Raw genomic sequence first — 5096 nt, 5'->3', positions numbered from 1 at the left:
GCTTTAATCGGGCAGAACTGCCAAAATCCTTCCCACATGGGCAATGTTGGCAAGACCTGCGAATGTACAAAGGGCATCCTGAGTATACTTTAATTTAACCCATTCTAGACCTCAATAATCCATTTTACTGACCTCACCAATGGGCTTCAAACCTACACATCTTTTTAAGGAGGTGTCTTGGCTGAATACTGACAGCCCGGCTCCTGCTCTAACCTCCGATCCTGGCAGTTTAACCCCCTACATGCAACAGTCAATAGCAGCTTTAGCATGTAAGCAGATGACAGGGTGAAGAGGCTTTTTCTTTCACCCATTGGCACCCCGCAGTGCGATCTGAAAGTACCAATGGGTTCCCATGGCAGCCAGAAGCCTGGCAAAGGCCTCCATGTCTGCCATCGTAACTAAGCGTATTTGGCCCTGCCTCCTGCCGAGCCTAACAGGCTGCTGTCATTGACTTAGTAGAATGCACTACATAAGTAATGCAGTGTACTATTCTAATGATCGAACAATCACATCTTTAAGACCCCTTCATGGACTATAAAATGTGTATGAAAGAAATTCATAAAGTTTAATTTAAGGAAAAAAAATCCAGTTAAAAAAATATGCATCTTTTTCCACCCAAAAACCCCTTTTTAAATGGTAAAGAAACCAAAAATAATTTATAAAAAGCAGCACACAAGACCTATCACTGTTTATAACGACTGAAACAATAAAAAGATCTTGTTATTTATGTCGCATGGTGAACGTAGTTTAAAAAGCTAACAGCAGAATTGGAATTTTTCTTTTATTTGCCTAACAAAAAACACAAGAAAAAGCAATCTAAAAGTCCTTGTACCTCAAACTGGTAGCAGCCAAAACCACAGCTCTTCTCGCAAAACAAAACAAGCCCTCACAGAGCTCTGCTGCCGGAAAAATATATATATTATGGGTTCTAGAATGCGATGAAGCAGAATCAATTGTTTTTCCTAAAAAAAAAATAGATTATGGGTGAATGCCCACGGACGGACTTATACCGCGTTACCCGCGACGGAAGTCTGCCCGTGAATTCCACAGCTATTAGGTTCTATTGAACCTAATAGCTTTCTGCCGGCCAATGCTCACATGCAGAATTCTACGGTGGATTTCCGCAGTGGGAAATAAAATGGACATGCTCCATTTTCGTGCGGGTCTCCCGTGGGGGCGGCTCTCGCAGGCTTCTATTGAAGCTTATGGAAGCCACACGGATCCGCGGGAGACCCGTACCAGAATTAAACTCCCCTGCTCCAGACGATGCGGATCTTTGAGCCTTCGCGGCAGGATCTTCTTTCTTCGGCACGGCGGATGTGCCAGGCACAGGCGCACGGCACGCTGCCGGCATGCCGAGCACATCCGCCGGGCTGAAGAAAGAAGATCTGGCCGCGAAGGAAGGAAGATCCACATCGTCCGGAGCAGGTGAGTTTATTCTTATTTTCAGCGCTCATGTCCGCGGGGCAGGAGGGACCCGCTACGGATTCTACATGAAGAATCCGCGGCGGGCCTGATTTTCCCCGTGGACATGAGGCCTAATGGAGACTGCGGAAATCACCAGCAGGCACTTTTTGTTTTTAATTGCGGTGCTCCCGGCGACGTATATCTGCAGGCATATCCCGCGACGCTCGTGGGCATGAGCCCTTACTGTGCAAAAGTAGTCCAAAATGTAAAAAATTTCTATAAACGAATACTAAAAACTGTAAAGACAAAACCCAAGAAGAATCGGGTAATTTCTAGACATTTTTTCCATGTCCCCCCAAAAATGTAATAAAAGTTCTACAACACATGATATGGACCCCAGAGTGCAGCATTAAAAAATACAATTTGCCCCCCCCCCCCCAAAAAAAAAAAAACAAGCCCTCATTCGGCTGTCAGCGAGTTATGGCTTTAGCAATGTGGGGATGAAAATTACTTGGTCCTTAAGGTACAAATTTATAGGCTGGTCGCTAAGGGGTTAATTCAGAGACTAGAGCCACTGGGAAACAAATAATCTTGTTACAGTGTAGGGTTGGGCTGTTTACTGTAATATTAGATTGCGCACAATATGGGCATACTGGAAATTTCCAATGTCGCAGTATACAGCTGTGTCTGGTTCACACCTCTAGTGCAGCCGGGTGTACAGGTAGGTGGACACCATGAAGTTGTGCAATAGGGTTTACAACACTGGATATATAGAGAAGGACACCAAGACTGGGTGAAGAGCGGTGCAGGCTGGTTCCTTTAATGGCTGTCACTCTTTAATGTGGTTGCTTTAAGGGCTGTTGCTATTAAGGACGGTGGTTGTCTTAAAGGGGTTCCCCCAATAAATGTTTGATCAATGGGGACCCCCACTTATTGCTCCTTGTGTCTCCATCCAGACTACAAACCAACTTTGTGTAGTCAGATCCTGTACTGTGCAGATGATAGCAGATGATCCTTTAGGTCCTGTAAGTTGTTTGGTGCGGCCCCCACAATGGTGGACAGGGGTCACATGGGCATTGTGACTGGTCTTCGACTCTGTCATCCCATATATAATGCCCTGTATTATCGGACACATGTCTATCATGACCAGCAGGAACTTTATCAGTAACTTGCCCTACAGTCACTCTTCTGTGCGATCACACCTGACGGCAGCCTTCACTCCCCATCAGTGAGCCTTGGGCAACCATGACCCTGTCACTGGTCATCCTTCCTTGGACAACTTTTGGTAGATACTAACCGTTACATCTTGGAACACCCCACAAGACAGGTTGCTCTGGAGATGCTCTGACCCAGTCGTCTAGATATCCAGTTTGGCCCTGATCACTCAGATCCTCACATATCTCAACTACCTGACATATCTTTTCCTGGCAGGAGCCATTATCATAGCTCCTTTGTTCTCTGCTGTTGGCAGAATATAATGTAATCTTTGACTCCCGTGCAGAACACAGCGTGCGGTCCCTGTTATCTCTCTCCGGCTGAACGATGGATTTTAAGCTTACCTTAAAATCATTGTTCAGTTGAAGAGTGAATGATGGCAACGTTTATACGCAATGATTATCGCTTATATGTCATCGTTTAAACAAATTATGAGCGATAATCGTTGCATGTAAATGGCCCTTAAATCACATCAATATCTATTGTGACTGCCCTTTGCCTTCCACATCAATTCTTCTAGGTGAACTTGCAAGAAATCAGGGATTTTGTAGGAATATATTCAGGTGTGATTAACCAATTATACCAAACAGGTGATGCTGATCATCCCTTTCATATGGAGGGTGAAACACAGTCATTAACCGAAACAGAAACAGCTGTGTGAGAGGCTTAAAATTGGGTGAAGAACAGCCAAAATCTGCAACAAAGGTGAGGTTGTGGAAGACAGTTTCATATCATAGGACATGCACCATGATGAGACTGAGCACAGCCACAAGATAGTTATATTGCATCAGCAAAGACTCTCCCAGGCAAAGATTTCCCAGCTGACTGGGGTTCCAGGATCTGCTGTTCAAGCCGTTTTGAAGAAGCGCAGAGAAACGGACATTATTGAGGAATGTAGACGCAGCGCTCAGACAAGGAAACTTAGTGAAGCGGATGAAAGATACATCATGTTTACTTTCCTTCAAAACTAAAAGATGTCCAGCAGTGGTATCAGCTCCGAACTGGCACAAACCAGCAGGACCCAGATAGTCCCAACTCCTGTTCAGAGAAGTGTCATCAGAAGTTGTCTTCATTAAAGAACTGCAGCCAAAAAGCCACCTTCGATGTAGAAACAAGGCCAAGCAATTACACTGTGCATGAAAACATAGGAACTGGGGTGCAGAAAAATGGCAGCTGGTGTTCTGCACTGATGAGTCAAAATGTAAAATATTTGGCTGAAATAGAAGGAAGTTTGTTCGTGAAGGGCAGAAGAGCAGTACAATAATGAGTGCCTGCAGGTGGCAGTGAAGCATGGTGCAATAATTGCATAGCGGTACAATAATGAGTGTCTGCAGGCAGCAGTGAAGCATAGTGGTGAGTAGTACAATAATGAGCGTCTGCAGACAGTAGTGAAGCATGGTGAAGAGCAGTACAATAATTAGTGTCTGCAGGCAGCAGTGAAGCATAGTGGTGAGTAGTACAATAATGAGTGTCTGCAGGCAGTAGTGAAGCATGGTGGAGAGAGGTACAATAATGAATGTCTGCAGGCAGCTGTGTAGCATGGTGGAGAGCGGTACAATAATGAGTGTCTGCAGCCAGCAGTGAAGCATGGTGGAGAGCAGTACAATAATGAGTGTCTGCAGGCAGCACTGAAGCATGGTGGAGAGCAGTACAATAATGAGTGTCTTCAGGCAGCAGTGAAGCATGGTAGAGAACAGTACAATAATGAGTGTCTTCAGGCAGCAGTGAAGCATGGTGTAGAGCAGTACAATAATGTGTCTGCATACTGCAGGGAAGCATCGTGCATAGCGGTACTATAATGAGTGTCTGCAGGCAGTAGTGAAGCATGATGGAGAGCAGTACAATAATGAGTGTCTGCAGGCAGCAGTGAAGCATGGTGGAGAGCGGTACAATAATGAGTGTCTGCAGGCAGCAGTGAAGTATGGTGGAGAGCAGTACAATAATGAATGTCTGCAGGCAGCTGTGTAGCATGGCGGAGAGCAGTACAATAATGAGTGTCTGCAGGCAGCAGTGAAGCATGGTGGAGAGCAGTACAATAATGAGTGTCTGCAGGCAGCAGTGAAGCATGATGAAGAGCGGTACAATAATGAGCATCTGCAGACTGCAGGGAAGCATCGTGCATAGCAGTACAATAATGAGTGTCTGCAGCCATAATTCTTATTTTGCAGCATTTTCCACATCTGCCTAAAGCTTTTGTACAGTAATATATACCATATTTGGAATTATGAGCATCTTTAACCAAATGCTGAGACTGGAGTAAAAGGCTGGGGGGTGTTTGACACCTTATTATTGTTGTTCACCGTTAATCAATAAAAATATATAATCTCATTAATGCTTAATCACAATGATTTTAAAAAGTTTAAATGGAATTACATATCTTAGATGAAGATGCCCTTTAAATATAAAGTCCATTTAATTTGTTTGTATGCTTTACAACAGGTAAGTCAACTTCAAGACAATAACTCACCAGCTCA

The sequence above is a fragment of the Eleutherodactylus coqui genome, chromosome 8, assembly GCF_035609145.1.
Source record: "Eleutherodactylus coqui strain aEleCoq1 chromosome 8, aEleCoq1.hap1, whole genome shotgun sequence".
Lineage (NCBI taxonomy): Eukaryota > Metazoa > Chordata > Amphibia > Anura > Eleutherodactylidae > Eleutherodactylus > Eleutherodactylus coqui.
Note: the sequence above shows the minus strand (reverse complement) of the source record.